The sequence below is a fragment of the Chinchilla lanigera genome, unplaced genomic scaffold, assembly GCF_000276665.1.
Source record: "Chinchilla lanigera isolate Chin_1 unplaced genomic scaffold, ChiLan1.0 scaffold00024, whole genome shotgun sequence".
In the NCBI taxonomy this organism is placed as follows: Eukaryota; Metazoa; Chordata; class Mammalia; order Rodentia; family Chinchillidae; genus Chinchilla; species Chinchilla lanigera.
Window position 1 is genome coordinate 7,629,541 of NW_004955425.1, and position 21,440 is coordinate 7,650,980.

The 21,440-nt window shown below is 36.1% G+C and overlaps 1 pseudogene; it reads left to right on the plus strand.

Moving 5' to 3' along the window:
• Window positions 1–1,849: 1,849 nt before the first annotated feature.
• On the plus strand, window positions 1,850–20,073 carry LOC102018199 (annotated as a pseudogene).
• Window positions 20,074–21,440: the final 1,367 nt, after the last annotated feature.

Genomic DNA, 21,440 nt, shown 5'->3' on the forward strand with positions numbered 1-21,440 from the left:
AAAAAAAAAAATCCCATGTGATTGACTGTTCTCAGGAGACTAAACCTGATATGCTGTAAAACTGTGAGAAACGAAGTTATTATTCATCACCAAGTTCTGCTGTTTTTCTTCCTTCTTTGGCGTACTTTTTAAATAAAAAAAAATAATAAATAAAGGCCAAAATGAGGCCAATTATAGACTATTGTTATTTTTGCTCAATTTAACCAGAGTGTATAAATGTTAACCTTGCTGCGGAAGCTTAGGAGTGTTGGTCAGTCTCCTCCGCCTCACACAAACTCTCTCACCTGCACTGTGTAGAGTACAAGCTTTTCACTGTCCTTGATGGTAGCAAAGATTACAACATGTGCAAAAATTTATCATATAAAAATCAAATACAGTCAAAATATTACTTGGAGTAAAAAGTGAGAAATAAAACTACATACAGACTCAGATAAGGATGAAAAGAAAAGTTTACTGCACAGAGCAACTCCCATTATTGGATGGTGGTAAATTGGCGTGGTTTATTTTGACTACCATCCTCCAAGCCCAAGTATTTAATGAATGAGACAAACCCTTTTTCTTGTTTCAATAATAACTTGGCAGTTAGACATTGCCCCGGACAATGTGCCAGCTTGAAAGGATAATTGACAATGCCACACACTGTGATCACTTATAACCCCAGGGTGTTCTTTCGAGATTTATTTTTAGATATTTGATGACACATTTCTCCTGATCCACAATATTTTGCTTTTCCCTCTGCATTCACATGTGACCAAACCACAAAATGAATGCTCAATAAATCATTTCACATTCTTGCCACTTAGAAATCTTCTCTGCTTATTTGTTTGAATCTTTCGGTTGCTGTTCAGAGGTGCCTTTTATGTTAAGCTAAAGAGGCAAATAGTTTTTAATTGCCCTACAAATATTTACATCCTATACATCCTGTGATTACAGCAATTATACTTATCAGTTTTCTACCCCCTGGTAAAATAACCACAACATTATCATGAGGAAATCATGAAAAAAAAAAAAAAAAGCATGCTACAGCACATTCATTCCACTTTGAATGTAATCGAAGAAGAAATATCAACCTTCACAAATGTGAACTGCAGAATTATTTTCTACCCTGAGGAACTGATCTTTTCCTATCATTATGGAAAGATTTAACTGCTCTCAGAAATACCAAAAATATTATCTTATTACAATGCTGTGTCCTGTAAATACTTGAGTTATGCCTCTAATTGCCTTAAAATTCATAGTATACTATGCCTGCTCATGTCCGAAGCGGATTAGAAAATTGGACTCCAAGCTTCCATACCCTTGAGTATTGTCTGTCACTTGTTCAGAAAGTGATTGGAAAAAGAAACAATAGTTAATATTTATGTCCCATTTGCCAAAGCAACACTTTTGAAGCTCTTTATGTATTGATGATATGTGATTTATTCTCATCAAGATTTTTGATCTCTTGATTGCTTTCCTTAGATTATATAGCAAGTGCAGGATTTCTTGCACAAGGCCTTACTGTTAATTTGAACATAGGACAAAGCTGTCTGTATCTCAGAGGTTTTATGGCCTTTGTACTGGACTCTTGTTCTTGGGGTACATTGGATTTTGAATGTGACAATAGCAATACCAGGGCCAGGTTGTTTAGTTGGTTCAGGAGTGCTGTGCAGTTCTGCAAGTACAGGCTGAGCTATGTTGTAAAAAAGTAGGCTGTATCTGACATTCACTCAAGAAGAGGTACACTTGGCTCCATTTGCATTGGACAATTGTGTCCTCCAGTCAGACACAATCGATATGAAGAGCTCATAACAATAACACAATACCATTTCTCAGTAAATGAACAAACATGATGACAAATGTGGTTAGGATGAGTGTCCTCACTACTAGCTGCAAACAACCAGCACAAATGACATTCATGGAGCTGGCATGTGGCACATCTAATGGAGAGCAGTGCTTCCTGCTTATTTCATCTCAGTCTCACTGCTGGGACGCACTGGCAGGGCACGTGGGCCCTCAGCACCTTCTTAGTTTATCTCTCTGTGCTCTCTATGATTTTGCTTCGGTAAGATAGTGATGACCCCTTGAACTTGTCACGCTCTCAAAGTTTATCTCCTAGTACTCTTTAAATTTAGAGTGAAGTGGAGATGATGATGCAGAAGCAGTATAGAAGAAATAAAAACTTGGTAGATTGAGGTTTAAAAATTTTACTTAAATCCAGCTTTAAGACAAAAGCTTAGTCCAGTCTTTTTCCTGTCAGGAAACACACTAATGTTTTTTCTGAAAGCCTTCAAGACAATAAGGCTATAAATCTGCACTCTGGGTCTGTTCTTTTCACCTGTAAATTGTACTCCCACCACTCCCAAGCAAGCTGCACTATGGTAGTAGCAAGACATAGCTTAGATTACCCATTTGAAGAGATCCCTCTAAATATACCCAGCTCTGGCTCCTAATGTGTTTCATTTCACCAAGTGCCTGCATGCCACTCTTGAGTGCACCCTAAAACCTCTGTGTAATAAAATCTTCTCATGTTTCCTACTCAGGCATCCTGAAGAAGCTTTTCCATGACTGGAGTCAGTGAACCTGTAAACTTATTCTACAGAGGTGGCATAGGTTTCTTACTTTTAGCCTCAGGAACCCTGAGACACAGCCTGATGTCGATGCCATTCCATCATTTGACCACAAATACCTGGGACTCGGGGAAAATTCATCTGTGTTTTTTTTTCCCCTCTCTTTTTCTCCCCAAGTAAAAAATGAAAAGTCAGAAATATCACTAAAGACACAGAAAAGTCCAAAGTGTTTTTAACTACTGAGGTTGTTTAAGATTTTGTTGCAGTTAGTCTTTGCTTCAGTCAGTCCTTGGTGGTCTCTCTGTCATTACAAGACTGAGAAAGCTGTGTGTGTTCTTGCCAGCTCTTCAATGAAGCAAGTGCTTACTAAATTGCCCTGCTCTAGAAGAGCTACCTCTTGATCGTACAATACAAAACCTTTGCCTGTTTCTCTGACCTTAGCAATAAATATTCCCCTCAACAACTATCCTTTCATCAGTGTGGCATTTGACTACCTACAACAAGTGGGCACAGTGCTAGGGCTTGCATGTGTACTGTAATTTTCATGTTATCTACGTAGGCTGGGTTTTGCCTCATTTCACTGAGGAAAGAAAGTTTGGAGGGGCTCAGTTATTTGGTCATGCTTACAAAACTGTTTCATGTGAATCACAGGATTTGAACCCAGATTTTCTAACACCACGTTGCCCTTTGTACAAATGGACTCTGGAATCCTGGTCTGCAAAAGAAGCATTTCAAGGACCTTAGAGACCATATATCTGAGTTTTTTCAGTACTTGCAACAGCACTAGATCCAGTTATAGTTTCACATTGTTTGATGTATTTACATGTGTGTAACACAGAAATTGCATGTATTTTAAAGTAACTTTTAATATATACTTATAGCCATGGCTGTAACTACATTTTTCCTTTGTCACCAGACTGAGAACAGAAGTTTTGGGAGACACAGAAGTTTTCCCTTTGTATTTAACTGAGAAGATGAGCCAAGTGGGGCTCTATCCTCGGGTTTGGATGCTGTCATTTTCTACAAAACACTTTCAGAAGACTGGTGAAATTGTGATTTCTAATAAAGTGAGGTCATGTGGTAACTTCTCTTTGGGTTCTGTACAGTTTGGGGTTCTGAGAGAGACACACACCTAATTCAATAATCAAGACATCATAGATGCTTAGTAAAAGTTGAATTTTAAGACATTTTGGGTTTTCTTCAGAGAATTTTGACTAGTAGGGAAAGCACTCTTGTTTCCACAGGAAGACAGAACTTTTTTTTAATCCCGGTTTATTATCTTTAGTATCTCCAGCTCCTGTTGTCTCAAGTCAATTAAGTGTTGATCTCCAAAGTACCGATCAGTCCTTATAAGCCAAGGAAGAGAAATCCACTAAGAAAATTCTAATTTTTTATTTTTTATTTTAAAGGGAGTAGTAAAGGAGAAACAAACAAACAAATAAATAGAACAGTAGCAGCACACCAGTATCACAAACATAAATAAATCAAAGCAAGAACATTCAAAGTGATGCAGAGTCTAAGACAAAATAATACGAATCAACAGTGGTTGTTACATTGCATTTTGCTATCCTCAACTACATTGCTCAGATTACCAGATGTAAGAATGCAAGATTGCTCAAACCATTGTAGGGAATAAGAAAATAATTCTTCGATAAAACAGTAGAGATAATACAGTTTCACTGGACAAGATGGTAGGAGTTCACCACTGTAATTCCATTGCACAATGTTACCTTCAAATCAGTTGCTCAGACCACCAGACACAAGCATGCACATAAGAGCTCGGGAAGGATTCAAAGACCTTAGTGGACAAAGATGTGAGACTGAGCTGAATATGCCTATCAACACAAAATTTCACTGCAGCACAAGACTATCAGAACTAGAATCCATCTTTTTCATTGTTAGTAGTCCTGTGAACCAAAGCACATGAAATGCAGCTTAGAGAAAAGAATGTGTCTTTAGTTCCCTAAATTACAAGCATTTTAAGGAGAGGGAGCATGGCTGTCTTTGTGATAAATGAGTCTGTAGAATTTAGTACCGAGAGGGGCTTGCAAAATTCGTATAGTAGATAATAATTGGGTGAATAAATGAATGCTTGCATTTCTTGTAAGAATTTCAAAGTTGGAAAAGCTGCAAGGGCCCAGAGAGGAGTTCAAAAAAATAAACACTTAACTAACTGATCCTAGACACTGTCCAGTATACTAGCCATTAGCCATGCACAACTATTTAAATTTAATTGAATAAAATTAGAAATTTCACTAACCACATTTTAGATGTGAGATAGTCATATGCATCTGGTGGCTACCAAAAGGTATAATGCAAATCCAAATCATTTCCGTCAAGTTTGAACATCCTATTGGATAATGTTGTCCTAGGGTACATAGCTTAAGGGAAAAAATAGTGTGTTTAAGGATTTTGATGATGCTAATGATGATGATGATGATGATGTTATCCATCTCAGCTCATGAATAAGAAAACATTCTGTGCCCTCTAATTTTAAGGGATTTCTGAAATAAATAATATGCATTTGGATGGAGAATGTAATGTATTGTATTTCAAAATGGCAAAAGTCAACAGAAAACTTACGTCTGAGGAAAAACTGCAAGGAAGGAGAGGTCCTCAACACCTTCCACATTCAGTTCCTGTTCAATGGCAGCTTGTTGGCATTAGGCTCCAGGGATTGTGAATTTTTCTTTTGGGGATCCTGTCAAAATTGTCTTCTACATTCATGCTTAGATATGAGTCTGTCCAATGACTTTTTATTAGAAGTATGGTCTTACAGAAGTGTACATGTATAGGTTATATTTGACTGTTCACACTTGGAGTTCAAATTGTGGGAAGTCATAAAGGTTCATTTCAGAAATGTAGCTCTTAATATCATCATAAATAAATCATTATAGCTTAGGACTCAGCTATTCGTGTTAAAGATTCAAGTAGTGCATGTTTAATCAACAGCTTCATGAATGTGTAGAAAAATGTCAAGGAAAATAGTTCTTTTACATTGTCTTTATCATTGCTTGTTTCACCATATAATTTAAATCAAATCATGTAGCTGGTAGATATGGGAAAGTCAAAGTAAAATACATTTATAATTTGATGTTGATGTGTTGGGGATGGTAAGAGCCAGGACATTTTGCTGACATAGCTGTCTTGCTATCAACAATTGAAAAGCCTGTTTTCGTTCATCATTCCAGGGAATACTTTTTCTTCCAAATATGTTTAGTTGGCATCTTTAGTTGATAATCTTGAAATCCTGGAACACAGGGTGTAGAGATTAAACATAGGGAGAAAAGATGAATCACTGCCTCTTGTTTTAAAAGCCCTTATATAATTTACGTTTCCATATATATATATATATATATTTCATATTTTACAGTTGGGCTGACATTTTTATTATCTTCAGAGTGGAATTATTCAAACCTTCTTTGCTGAACCTTAGCCTACCATCAACCACAGTTTAAGTATCTCTCTCAAAAACAGTAATTTATGTAATAATTTAGTGTTCATTACCCCAAGGCCCATGACTAGCAATAATTTTGCTTTGCTCCTTTTTTCTAGGACACAATGTAATAGGGACTGAAGAGAAATTTCTGACTAGCAGTGGCACAGCGGTCCAGACACAAGATTCATTTGAGCTTTCCCCCACCGTCTCTCCTCTTCGCTCTGTTTAGTGAATAAGCAGAATAAGTGGTGAGACACAACTTCTGTTGATGATGAAAATATTCACAGAGCAAGCATCACCAGAGCCACCTTCAGCTCAGAGCTCCCATTATCAAGTATTTGATTTTGTGTAGTCCTGTCAGTGTTTTCATTTGCTGGTAATTTTATCTCTAATTTACAGGTGCACTCTTTGTTTCCTGGATTTTTGCCCTCATACATGGAAAATGCACAATAGTGAAGGCCTTGCTAGCATGACTCGTCATTCCATTAACGTAGCGGACAATGAGAGAAAAACATCTACAAGTTATTTCTTCAAAACTGAAAGATTAAAAAGGAGCAGAGACATAATTTATCATATAGATCTCTCTTTTGGCCATGTTATCATATGTGGTATCGATCAGTTCCATGTAGATTGTTTTAAAGTTATTTGCATTGAGTATATATTAACGTATGTGTATTTATCCCTTTGCACTCAGGAGAGTGTAGATGTTTTTCTCTCGTTGTCCGCTATGTTAATGGAATGACGAGTCATGCTAGCAAGGCCTTCACTATTGTGCATTTTCCATGTATGAGGGCAAAAATCCAGGAAACAAAGAGTGCAACTGCAGGAGGCCAATCTTTGCTGTTACAGTACGGGGTGGTGGCGGTGAAAGCCTGTAGATCCAGTTTATTGTTTTCTTGAAGCATTAGCATTCATCCTTTACTGCACAGAATGCTTGTAAAGCTCTGTCATTCTAATTTAAAATGCTTCTGAGGAGGGCTCCACGCTGTCTGCTCAGAAATGGGACCTTGCTATTCTTATTTGTCAACTGTCAGTGTGAGGCCGGAGCTAGCCATCAGTAAGATTTGCTTTTACAAAAATATAAAGTGATTGGAAAGCCCCCCAAAATCTACAGCATGAGCCTGACTTTTTTATTCCTTCCAGTTCTCTCTTTCTTCTGCCTTATGAAAAGAACACAGCTCCTTTGGAGGCTGTTCATTCATTGTTTGATTGACTTTCAATTCTCAGATGATTTATCCAACTGCTGCGTTTGCAGAATTGCTTCACAAATACAGTTTCTAATAGAACCAAAGAGCATTGCCAAAAGTTTTTCTCTCCCACTCTTAGATGTTTTTATGAAATGTAAAATGAGCACCTCCTGGATCCCCACCCCCATTTTAGTACACTAGAGAATAAGAAGATGGAATCAATGTAACCTTAAAGAAGGATTGAATGCTACAACCCATCTTGCTATTTGTTTAGTATCTCCGTCTCATGTGTGGTCTCCACAGTGTTTACAATTCCAGGATAACTCTCCTAGTCACTCAGGCTGCAATCTCACAGAAGTGCTCATTTTCAGACATTGCGCCCACAGAGTAGGAAGGAAACACCAAGGAATGAGTTTTAGAAGTGAAACAAAAAATTTCTAGGAAGTTCAATTTGGTAATTGTAGGGCATCAGTGAAATTTGGATTCTCAGGACCTATCTTGAGTCCCTTCAAATGTCTAATGGCCAGATGCGTGTTGTCTGTGAGAACACATTTCGGAAGCATAGCCTTTGAATTGGTTCTATGTTCACACCCCGTCTTCCTCAGTCCGTGCACGGCTCACTCTGCTGAAATATTTTGCAGGAACAGAGAGGGAGAAACTGGGCAGATGCAGAAGGTGGGCATTCACCTGTCCTGTGGAGGAAGAACATGAACAGCAGCCTCTGGAAAATGCTTTCAGCATGCCACGAGAAGCACCACTGTCTACAAAAAGAATGCAGATTATCTCCTGTCCATGAAGCATTTACAGATTTCCTGTCATCCTTCATGTCTTTTTCTGTTATGTTATTTTGCAAATTCTTGCAGATCAGTGTCTCACTGGTCTGAAATTATTGCTTTCTTGTTTGTTTATCAATGTAGGTCCTTAGAGGGCAGAAATTTGCCTTTTGTCTAATACAATAAATATCTAGCAAATAGAGGTATTTGTTAATAAATGAATGAATAAACACATGAAGAGAAATAAAGTTTAATTAATCCCTTTAATACACTATTAATTTGCTTAGTCACTAAGAATCCTAATAACAATTATAAGATAAAACATTATCATTAAGAAAGAGCTAAAGTACTTCTGCTGATAGAGAAAGCACAGTCTATTGCCAAATAGAAATCAGAAATATTAGAAATCTTTGGGGGCTTTTATTTTAACAGAAAGAGGCAGAGGAAAAAGTATGATATCTCAGTCATGGAGAAAGGAATTGGAATTTGGAACTTTGCAAAATAATGTATGTACATTTATTTATGTGAGATTTTAATCTAATCCACTTTTATAAATTACAGTAGTTTGGATTTGAAAAATTATAAAATGTGAAAATATTAAATTCTGTCACTGAGGAATCTTAAAGCTTGGTATAAATGAGCATCTCTAGCAATTTTGTATAAAACATAACCTCTAGAAATACTTTGATAAACACTACACAATATTAAAATGTATTAATTTTGATGGAATGATAAAGGGAGAGCATATAGCTAAGAACACATATATGCATTTCTGGGTTTAAATTGTAGTCTTATCCATGGTCCTCTGGCACAAGTTACATGTCTCTAGTCCTGAATTTTCTTATCAGGAAGATCAGGCTTTGATAATAACAGAAAGTACCTCAGAGAACTGTAGTGAAAATGAGGTGACCTCACATACATAAGTAAAATGATGTCTGGAGTACAGTAGGAAAAAATCGGTGACTTTCTGATCAGAGTAAAAGGATGTTTGCCTGGGGCAAAGAAAGAGGAAGCATAGTAAAAAGACAGCAAATGCAAGGTTCAGAAGTTAAAAACATGGACTGTTTAAAGAATGATAGAAGTTCCAGGAAGTTAGAGCACATGGTTCACATCTCTGGCCTGAGGTCCTGGCTGTTATGGAAAGGCAGACGGCTCAGAGACGGTCTCAACCTTGAGCCCACCAGTATGAAGCTCTCTCTTCCCATGGAGGAGCCCCACCCAGGGTGCTTCCTAGCTTTTGTTATAATGAATGCTTCTACTCACTTTAGCAATCTTTTTATTTTAAACTATAACAGATTTTAAAAATATTTAACCTCTTTTAGCTCTTAGTGTACTTATTTAGTTGTATTTCATTTAATTAGTTGTTTTGCTTATGTTAAGAATATTTATAACCTTTAAGTAAAGAATAGATAAAGGATAGCTAAGGAATTGGGGGTAATTCCAACCTAGAGACTAAATTTTTTTTTCCTAGTTCAGGATAATTTTAACTCTTCTACACTTTAGTGATACTTTTGATTAAAAAAGAATCCCTGAGTTGGCTCTGTGTAGAAATAAGTAAACTAACCTTTTCTCTTTTTTTAAACCAGTTTCTCAACAGAAATTCTAGAAAGTCTTTTTAATAGTTGTGATTTCTTGTTTCTTGGGCTTACCTATAAGGAAGCTTGTTAAATAAAATCCATTCTTTCTAATACCATCAATCTCCCATTTAGCTGATGGCAGGAATGCTGAGGACACTAGGAAGAAACGTTTCATGTGTTTAACTTAAAAGCACTGTTTCCAAACCTTGAAAATATAGGTTATTTCCTCTAGTCTTTGGGGAGATAAGAAGGAAAGAATGTAGGCTGTATTTCACAAAACTATTTTAAATTGAAAAAATAATTTATATGCTCTTTCTTGTGGTTGAAGTATCAGTCCTCAATGAATTAGTGAGGATAAAGGGTATAGCAACAAAAATGGCACAAAATAAGGTGCTGATGACCTTATGATGCTTCTTACTCTTTAAAATATTTACTATTTAGCAGATTTTAAGTTTTGGAATACCTGTTCTAGTGGGCAACCACACTTTGTATAAGAACAACCTCTACTTTCTGTAAGATTTCTTACAGGAAGGTTTTACATAGAACCCTAAAGAAAGTGACTAGAATTCTTTTTACATATTCTTCCTCCTAGAATGAGCATAATGAAATGATTTAAATTGATCTCTCAACAATAATCTAGAATCCACTGCACAGATCCAATACACAAAGTGAAGACACAAATTTAAATGTCCACTATCTCAGAAATTTCATCCATTATTTTACCTGCTAAATCCCACATGTCCTACAGCGCCTAATACAAATGTTGCCATTCTCATGAAAAAATCTTGACTGCTTTCTACTCTTTCCAAAATCTTGGGGTGCTTAATATATTATATGTCATACTTTTTAAAGAGAAGATGACAAGCATGAAACTTAGGAGACAACTGATGGTCTTACTAGTTTCCTTGGACTGCCATAAAAAAGTAGCACAAAACCATGCAGATGAAAACAATAAAAGTTATTGTCGCACAAGTCTACAGTTCAGAAGGGGGAAATTAAAATATGACCAAACATGGTCTCTCCCAAGATACTAGAGAAGGAACTGTTCCACGTCTCCTTCCTATATTGTGGTAACTTCAGGCATTCCTCACCTTATAGATGCATTGTTACAATGTAGATATCCCAAGAAGACATCTTCACAGTACCTCCTTTCTATGAACCTCCCTTGTATCCTTCAAATACAATTCCTTTTTTACAAGAACATCAGTCATATTGGATTAGGGGCTACACTCATGATCTCCTTACCTCTATTAAAAACTTACTTCCATAAAAGGACACATTGCGAGGTACCAGGGTTTAGGACTTTAACATACCTTTTTGTTAGACTTCAGTTTAATTTGTAATAGTAGTCAGGAATCACTAACCCATGAGACTTCAAGGAAAATCTGAGCAATAAGGATTGAGACATAAATTAGGAACATACCAGGAAGATAGATTTTACAAAAAAGTTTAGATTTGATTTATTTGAAAGAACTGGAAGATACTAAGCACAAGAGTGATATGATTATAGATACATTTTAGGAAATTTATTTGCTGCATAATATCCCTATAGAACTAGCTAAACTTTTAAAGTCCTTCAGGATTTAAGTGTTATCCCATGGCTAATCAGGGCAAATAAAAGTAGAGATTAACCCTTGAAAAACTGGAGGGTATCGCTTTTCACTAATAGTGCAATTGATAGGAGATTTCCCCAAAATAAGTGGGGCATTTAGAATAAGAGATTGGGTACTAAACAAAAGCAAAAACAACACAAACACAAAACCAAAACAGTGTTGAGATTCCATAATACAAACTTATTAAAGTTCGCAGGAATTCCAATAAAATCCAATCAATTTTATAGGAATGTATTATAGTAGGACAATTACATTTTATTTATTTATTGATGCTAATAAAGCACCTGAAAACTTTTTTAGTTTAAGCCAACCAACACGTTATCATACCTCAAAATTGGCGGGGTGGGGCAGGAATTTAGACAGAGCTTAACTATGTGATGTTCCTGCTCTCCATGGTGTCAACTAAGGTACAGGATGGTACCGTAATTAGGTGCTAATTAGCTGATCTGGAGCTCCCAGGATGGCTTTTCTCTATTCTCTTCACTTACGAGGAATAACTAACTGTAAGGTCAGAGCCACCCAAGACAGTCAGTGGAGCATGTGCCAGTGGTTTCTTTAGTATAGTGGTCTCAGAGTAGATTAATCTCTTACATTGAAGCACAGGACCTGAAAAGAGAAGGTTTCAATAAACTTGAGGAAGTTGCAAGGCATCTTGTTATCTGACTTCAGAAGCAGGTCATGCATCTACTAAGGCCATCCCAAATTCAATGAAATAGTTTGCACCTCCCAATGGAAGGTGTACCAAAGAATATGTATTAATCTCTAATATACCACAGCATGGAAGAGACATATTAGTGCACCTCCTTCTAAAAATCTTTCAGATATTTTTGGAGGTCATTATAAAGCTACAACTTCATTGTATGTCCAAGCAGGTAAACATTTTTAAAATTTAATCAAATGCTTAGCTATAGCTGTTGCACACAGATGTTAGTTCAATAAAGCTAACTTATGTGCTAAGAAACATTGCAAACAGCTGAAAACTTAACATTTTGAATTGATAACACAAATTTAGGCTGTGTTAATGTCTCTAATGCCTTGACAGCTTAATACCTCTAAAATATCTCTTATGACCATATATCCTATAAAGTACAGTATAAATGAATATGATATGAAAATGTCAGAAGAATACTATTTAAACAAGGAATTAAAATGTTAGATATGCATAGGTAGATTTCAATCAGCATTTATATTTACTTATCTTTAGACATATACCATATTTGAAAAAATGTTGGTGATATTGCCACTATGAGTGGAGAACAAAACTTGACACTAGCAGGAATATCTTTTATAAAACTCAATTTTGTGAACACTACTCTTTTCTTAGTTTTACACAGTTCTATAAAACACAAATAGCAGTTTTATTCTTACTTGTCTGTCATTTTACAAGTTTGAGGTAGGCATCCAGAGCTAAGATGTAGTCAGCATTTTTAAAGTGGCCTGCATAAAAACATTAGACCGAAGAAGACAAGCTCAGCTCCATTGATGTCCTGCAGTGCTGTTCTGGGAAACACCACACTGTCCATTATAAAGGATGAAGTCACCGTTCTACCAACCACATCCCACCATTCCTGCGATTCTAATTGCAGTGACCTGGGGAATCAATGGAAGGAAAGAGAAAACTTCCAATAAAATAAGAAACAAAGTGAAACTTGCAATGTTTGGTAACATTTTTTGAATTGTAAAAGGTTACCCCAAAAAAGTTCTTGTAAACAATATAAGTGTAGAAGTGTATCAGGATTTATTTGAGGCTCTTTGAATATATGCAAAGCTATGATTCGCACCATCATTTTACTGTATGAAGTGATTGTCTCAGAGACTTCATTGCACTCACTTGTTGCAGTGAAACATAACAATTAGCATGACAAATCATGCTGCTGTTCAATAATTACAGTGCTATTAACTACTTCTTTACTAACTACCAAGGTATACTTTTCTAGCCAGCCTATAATTTTCTACTTTTTTCCTACCACTATAGCCACAAAATTAGAATTAAAAGATAAAGTTGGGACCTCTCTGGTGTTCATTTCTAACAGTAGAGTTAGTATCTGCTCACTGCTTGTCTGGATGAAAGAATGGAGATGATTTATAATGATATATTTTTATATATTGGTCCATTTAATAGTATCAAGTCAATTAACAAAGAGAAAATAACATTTCCTTCCTTTCTTCTCAGGCTCATGATTTAAAAACTGTTAGGTTTGTCCCTTCAGTATTTTGTTGCTGGCCACTTAGTATTACTGGCCACTTGGTATAGAAATTCAAAAGATGAGTGAAATCTCTGCAACTAAAGAGGATTCTAGAAAGACCGATGACACATGTAAATATAAGTGGTGATTTTACTATTTGAATTTGCTCAAGTGAAAATTTCATTTAAAAGATTGCTCTCAAGTGTTGAGAATAGTTATTTTACCTATTTTTTCATGATTCTGTTTTCTTGTAGAATAAATTTGAATTTTGTTTCATCATGATGGGATTCAATTCAGGTCACTGAATTTAGCCATAGAGTCTAAGAAAGTGAAATTTAGTCACAATTCCAAGAGTATTCTTTTATTTTAACTTTGAAATTTCATTTAAACTTTCCATCAAGGATAAAGCTAGTTGCAATGCAGGTTGCATGTTTTATCCATATTGAATTTTAGAACTTCTTTGAGCTTCATTAAATATATAAACTATTCTGAAAAAGTAGAACCTATATTACTAAGAGCTTGAAGTCATCACATAAAAATATTTACTATGCAGAAAAGCTTACTGGTGTTATTAAGAAAGTTATTAGTGCCACAATGGAAGGAATCTATTTTCAGCCCTGACCTTCATCTGCAGAACAGAACAAATGTGAATATTCTCGTTTGCTACAGTGTCAGAGATACTCATGGCACAGATTTCAATCACAAAAAAGAGCCAGGATTTAGACAAAGAATTATAGGTGAGGTAAGCATACATAAAGCAGACCTTTCAGGCTGCCAACATTTTATGGAACATATGGAAGAAAAACAAAACTTTTACAATTATTCACTAAAGTGATACAGAAAGTGAATTTTGAGAAATGTTATTTATAGAGGAAGAATTATTCAGATATAGTAATAATGTCTTGACACAAAGTGTTACCTGCTAAACAATAACTTCCACAGAGTCTAAACAGCACAGGACACAGATGATTGGAAGAGACCTTTAAAAAATAAAAGTAGATCTTACTGTGCTAAAAATTATTTCTTTTTAGTCATCATTTCAAGATTTTTTTTTAATTTGGAGAAAATACAAGTGTCTTCAGACCCTAAAGTAAATTACACACACACACACACACACACACACACACACACACTACTGTATCTGTATTTTATTCTGTAGAATAGGAGATGAACTGCACTTCCCAGGGGGCTTTTCTTTGATCTCAGGAAGTTTTGGAAGGGCTTTGGTCAGGCAGAAGAACATGAACATGATGACACACATAATTTGATTTCTGTAGGGAGACTCCTTTCAAAAAAAGTCACTCAATGTTGGAAAGAGTTAGCTGTCTACTAAGGGTGTAAAGTGTTATAGAAATCAGAACAGTGAAACTGAAACTACAGATGCAGATGCAGAGTAAGGAAATCGCGAATAATGGAGAAAAACACAGGGGCCTAGAACAAGTCTGCAGAAGGCTTTGAATTTAAGTGTAGAAGATCCAAACAAACGTGCACTGATATCTCACCCCACAGCTGTGTTCCTATTGTGCTCAACAGTTTCCTAGGTTTTTCATGGTATGTGAATTAAAGAATTGTTACTAAAGTAGATGGGTTCAACCAATTAGAGTAAAATTTCTCCTGGCTACAGGAAGCAAACCAGCTAAGTAATAACTTTTCTGTTTTTTGTTTTAAAAGTTCTGATTCTGTTGCATTTTACATTCTTATTTAAAATTTTAGGTGACATACATGCTTAGACTGCAAAAAAATTTTATAGGACGACAACTGTCTTGATTACTTTTCTCTCATTGTTGAGACAAAATATCCAATGCCCAACATTAAGGAAGGAAAGGTTTATTTAGGTCACAATTTGTGGAGGTTTCAGTCTATAATCAGCTGGCTCCAAGGCAAGATGGCAGGGCACAAGGGCAACAGTTCAAGGCAGCACAAGACTGCAAAAGCAGTAAAAGCAAAGGGGCTGGGGTGGGGTGAAATGTTATAATTCTAATGTAATGTAATGTTGATAGACTTAATACTGATTCTTAAGGATGGTTAAACCTGTGTCATAAGGTTCAAGTTGTGAAATGATAAAATGTGTACAACGTAAATGTATCTGGTTGCCAAGTTGACAAGGGGTGGATTGTTATGGTTGATACATTGTGTCAACTTGAGTCTGGAAGCTTAACTAAGTAATTCAACAGTTTTACATCCTGGGGTGATAAGGACATGCCCTTGCTGTTCTAGGATGTTGCTCTTTGTGTCAACTTGAGAAGTTTGAAAGTTCAATTTTAAACTTTAAACTTTAACGTGATTCAGCAGGGGGCCAGGGTCCTTACTTTGTGAATATACTCAGCTTGTGGAAGAGAAGGGCACAGAGATGGTGTGGACCTGAGCAGATAGTTGATATATAATGTAAGGAGGGAAAAGAGGTTTGCTTACCTCTCTTTTGCTCTTGCTGCTTTTGCTGTTTTCCACCACCTTGAAATGTTGCCCCTGTACCCTACCACCCTGCCTTGGAGCCAGCTGATTATAGACTGAAACCTCCACAAACTGTGAGCTAAATAAACCTTTCCTTCCTTAATTTTGGGCTTTGAGTATTTTGTCTCAGCAAGGAGAGAAAAGTAACCAAGTCAACAGCATTCATTCAGAAGCTAGAGGTGTTTTATCTTGCAGTGTTTTGTATTTCCTTGTTAGACAGGTTTCTCTAAACCTCTCGTTTTTTAGTCTTTCCTTATGCTTTTCTCTTCACTATCTTGTGGGACATTTCTATCTTGCCATCTCCTATGTTCTCACAGAAGGGTACACAACCAAAATAGCAGGGCATTGCGAGGTTAATTAAAAACTAACTTCCACCATATGCTCACATATGTTCCCCGGACAGATGTTATCAATGGGAGACAGTATTTCACAAAAATTCAGGGAGATTCCAGAAGACATCAAAGGGATTCAAAAGAATATGCATACTGGAATGCTGTAGATCTTGAAGACACAGTATTGACTATTTTTACCAAGAAGCCAGTGTTATTAAAGTTAGTGTTGGGTTATATGGGGAAGTCCTTAATCATATTTGTAAAAATGAGTTATTAGGGATTTGAGTAAATGTGACTTAGTATGAAGACAAAATAACAATATTTTGATGTTGATCTGCATACTAAGTTCCATTCCTTCTGTACAAGAGCCTTTCCTTTCACAGACCATGTGTTCTTTCCCTTAAGAGGAGTAAAATGAGGAAAAAACTTGGCATTGCAGGAACATACTTCTCTGGACAAAATAAACATTGAGAATCTAAATGACATAATAGATGTTAAATAATTATACATAATATCTTACATATTAAATTAAACATTATACAAAAATACTACTGGAGTATTTTTCTTTTTCACTGAAACTAATGCAGTTTGTAGAAATTTTATGTAGTGTGGAAGCACTTTAGGTATTTTTTTCCTCAGAAGAAATTGTATTTAAGGGTGTTTCATATGATAAAACTAGTAAAGCAGCACGAATGTTTCCTTAAAGCAGCAAAATACAAGTATTTTATATAAAGCACAGTAATGCTGGAAATCTCATTCCAGTCTGCAGTAGTGACAATGTCTCTGTGCCTGACAAATGGATCAATCAGAGGACAGCTGAGTCTCTAATCCCACGGCCCCTTAATGCCTGGGAACAAACGAGGCACTAACTGATGCAGCTCATTATAGATAATAAAATGTGAATTTCCCACGGTTAGTAACAAGAATGAAATAATTAGGCTCTCCTCATTGCAGAGATGTTTTTCAGTGGGAAGAACTTGATGATAATAGAAACATCGCACTAGGTTATGTTAAAGACAAAATTGTACATTCTGGAAGAATGTCACTGGCTTAGAGATGTGTAAATGTTTCCAAAGACACTTGTGTATATCTGAAATTTTGGCTCAGAAAAATCAGAAAGCAATTGAGTGTGTGCCAAGTCACACTTGGAACTATGCTGCTGAGATTGCCAGCTCCATGGAATGTATTATCAATGGCACTTCCTTGAGCCTGGCAGTGTAGTGATGCTGCTGTTATAGGGTAGCTTCTTAGGAGTGGCTCACCAATCAAAGGATCACAGGTCCTTCTCCACTTGAACGAAAAATTAGATGAGACACCCAAAAACGGTGGCAAAAGTTTATTTGAAAAGTGTAAGGTAAATGGGTATGAAAGAAACCAGTTCTACAGAGAAAACTTGGACCAAAGGAAGAAATAAAGAGGGGCGGAGCAAAAATAAACATTGACATTTTTAATCTTCCATGCAGCATCTGAGAAATATGACATGGGCTATCATAGGAACTCATGATAGCTGCTTCCCATGGTATCCAGTCTTCTTTTATGCCGTTCAAATCTTGGGGGAGCTCACAAGTTTTACCCCGGGGGTCCTGGCATTGCCCCAGGATCTTGTAATTGACAGGCCCTGCTCATTTCCCCCAGCCAGCTGTACCACACCCTATCTCCTCTATCACTACCAAGCTAGTTTTTAGCACAGGTCTTGACACTTAAGAGCTACATAAATGTAAATTTCTTGGCCTCAGTGTCCTCACTTCTAGAGTGGAAATATAAAAGAAGACTTGTTAACAAATATACATGGAGCTCTAGAGATATTTGTTGCAATACTACTTTTTGTGTTTCTGTGAGACTTGGGGGTATATAGTTTTCTGTTGTCTGATTTAGTAGGAACTAATTGCACATGGTTATAAAACATGTAGTTGTATTTAGCCCAGACTGAGATGTACTCTATATATAATCACACTGCTGATTTTATAGATTGAGAATGAAACAAAGAATTTTAAATCTCTCAATAATAATTGTTATTAGATGTTGAAATGATAAAATTTTGATTACATTTGTTTAAATAAAATATGTTAAAGTGTAGCTCAGTGGTAGAGCACTTGCTTGGCACGTACAAAGTCCTAGGTTGGATCACCAGTACTGTGGTGTGTGTGTGTGTGTTTTGTGTGTGGGTGTTTTAGAGACATGGTCCTGCTATGTAGTTCAAACTAGCTCTGAACTCATTACATAGCCCAGGCTGACCTTGAACTGCCTCAGCCTCCTAAATTCTGGGACTGCAGGTGTGCGTATCATGCCCAGCTTTTCATGTCAGAAATATCACCATGGTAATTAAGAGAGGAAAGAAGTTCACATGCCAGCTGCTTTCATTTATTCCTTCTCAATTTAAACTGGAAAAACACTCTTCCTTTACCATGTTTCATCTTGGTATGTTTCATTCATAGATATTGTTACCTAGGATTATAAGTGCCAATGTTCATTGAGTACTTATTAAATACAAAGCACTATTTCAAGAGCTTTCCTGTGTTGCATCCTTTAATTCTCAAAGTGGTCTATGAGATAAGTATTACTTAGTCCGTCTTACACAGGAGAAACTCAAGAACAGAGAGATGATGTGATAGAGTTGAAATAGTGCAACTGGTGTGTAGCACAGCCCAAATCCAAGACCAGGAAGTCATGGCCTCAGAACCACTGAGCTCTTGCTCAATATATTATGGCACCTTACAACATTATCAAGGAGTCTAGAGGAAACAAGATAGAGTGTTTAACATTCAAATTCTGGATCTGTGCCTCTCTTCTCATTAAGCTCCCTACACCCATTCAACCTGAAACACACTGTGAGAAATCTGAAAAAAGAAAAATTTGACTTGATTTTTCTCACTAGTGGTTTAAAACATTGAGTATTGCCCTTTGCTTCTGTCTGAACCTGCAGAGGTCACTGTAGTCACGGGTGGGTGCTGTGGATACCTCTGCCCTCATCAGCTCCCCCTCCCAAGGCCTTCTCTCTGCTGCCTGTGAGTCCCCTGGCCTCCTAGGCCTTTCATATCTGATATCGATATTGAAGCGAGGGGAAAGCAGGCCCAGAAAGAGTGGTCCTGCCAAGGAGCCTCAGTCTCTAACAAGATGGTAGGAAGTGTTGACATTAACTGACTCCTAGAACCTGCTACACCAGCTTAATGCCCTGTTAAACAGGATGCTGGAAGTCAGCCAAAAGTCTGTGACTTGGACCTAACTGAACCTGTGTGCTATAACGGTCTCGTAATGACTGGAAGACTAAGGTACTTTGAAGTAAAAGATCTTCTTAGTCTAATTCATTTCTTTGGTTTTGACACGGAGACATTTTCTCTGACTGTGAGGTTACTGGACAAATCGCTGTCTAAAATGAAGGTGCAGCCCAAGCACCATGAGTGTGTTGGACTGAGTTGCTTTATTTGGCTGTAAAACCAATAGAGGAGGAAAGAAATATCCCATTGTCAACAGACTTCTTCCAAATAAGTCAGTATAGGTTCACAGCTTTGGACTTGATAAAAATGAAAAGACTGCATGGGAGAAGCCGCATTGAAAGTCAAACTGCTCCTGCCATTCAATTTCTGCAACTCTGTTAATCATTTCCTTGACAGAATTTGCAATTTGAAAGGAAAAAGAGACTAAATGTTGAAAGAGAACACATTTTCTAAAACAAAGCATTCTGTGCTGGCCTTGTCTATCATTGTGTATGAGATCCAAGCACAAAAGTGGGTAGAATTAACGGGAAGAGAAGGTCTTTAAAAATATGCCAGGATAAATAGCAGAAGTGTGATCTTCTATAAGGGCTTACTTATATCCTAGTGTTTAACTGAATATTCACCAAACCAGTGCTTCAAACAAAGTGTTCGGAAGTGGAAGTGAATTATTTCTGGGCATATTGCAGAACAATTGAAGCATAGCTACTACAGAATAACTCACTTTGCAACAATTCCTAAAGTGGCTCTTTAATTGGTAGCTTGGTTATTATTCTCTGCATAGAGAAATCCTAAAATTTTCATCTATAATTAAAGAATTAAAATGTTACCTTAAAAATAAACAAACAGGACTTGGAATACAAGGGGAAAAAATGATCTCCGTGATCTTATCAGCTAACACATTTACCCTAAGGTACACACCACCCTAAGAGAAAACAGTTATCCAACCTCATGTATAGGTTAACCAATTCATTAAACTATCAGTTTAGAAAACAACATCCTTTTAAATAACTTGAATTTTTAAAGCAGCACTGAAGTAGTGATTTATTTACTATCATCATCTTGGCTATACGTAGACCCAAATTCTAGCTCATTTAAAGTTAGGACAGGACCAAAAGTTTGATTCATATATGAACTAATTTGAAAGTGTTAGCTTATAAGTGGGATGGTGCTGAATTTGAATATTATTCCTAATAAAAAATAAAGAGCAGATAAACCCTGTGTTGAATTTCTGAAAATTGTTCTTATGTCTCAACATATTGCTATAGCAGCTGGAATATTAGAAAGTAATTAGTATGCATAAAAATGTAAATTTGGTCACTGCATATATGCTACATGTTCTTGCCATCTAAATTTATTAACTCATAATAATCTTTTTTCTACTCAAAACTAAATGTTAACATTTAACACAACTACATAGGATTATGAAACATGGGTATGAGAAGTGTACTTTTAACCACTGATAATATTTAGACAAACATTTGATTGGCTGTGAGTTTTTGTTCTTCACATGAATAATATTATTGCAGCAACAAAAATATTTCTTTGAAGTTTTTCTCCATAATTCTGAACTATGGATTCCATAATGGTATAGCGGATTTAAGATTTGAAGCCTCAAAATATCACAACCAGATTAGTATAATGTTCTCCAACTTGAGAAAATTGCTTCATTAACACGATGCTGTAGTAAGATTGTTTAGATTCCAATTCATCTATAAAGCTTAAACCAATAATGTGAAACACAATATAAGAAGATGAACTATGAATCTTTATTTCTAACATTATTCTAACAGTCTATATTGGATAAATATATTGTATTTAGGTAACATTAAAAATGGTAACCTTTTTAATTTAAATGTTAAATTTTAAATTATGATGCTTACATCAAAACAAATATTTTACATATGCACTTTTTAAGGCATAGTAACAGTCATATTGATGATGATAAGTAAATCACTAATTCAGTGCTGCTTTAAAAATTCAGTTTATATAAAAGGATAATTTTTTCTAAACTGATAGTTTAATGAAATGTTTAAGAAACCAGCATAAATGGTTTCTTGTCACTCAGATTGCAAGTAATAGATAATTTTTTTAGACATAAGAATGTCATTACTGTATGGG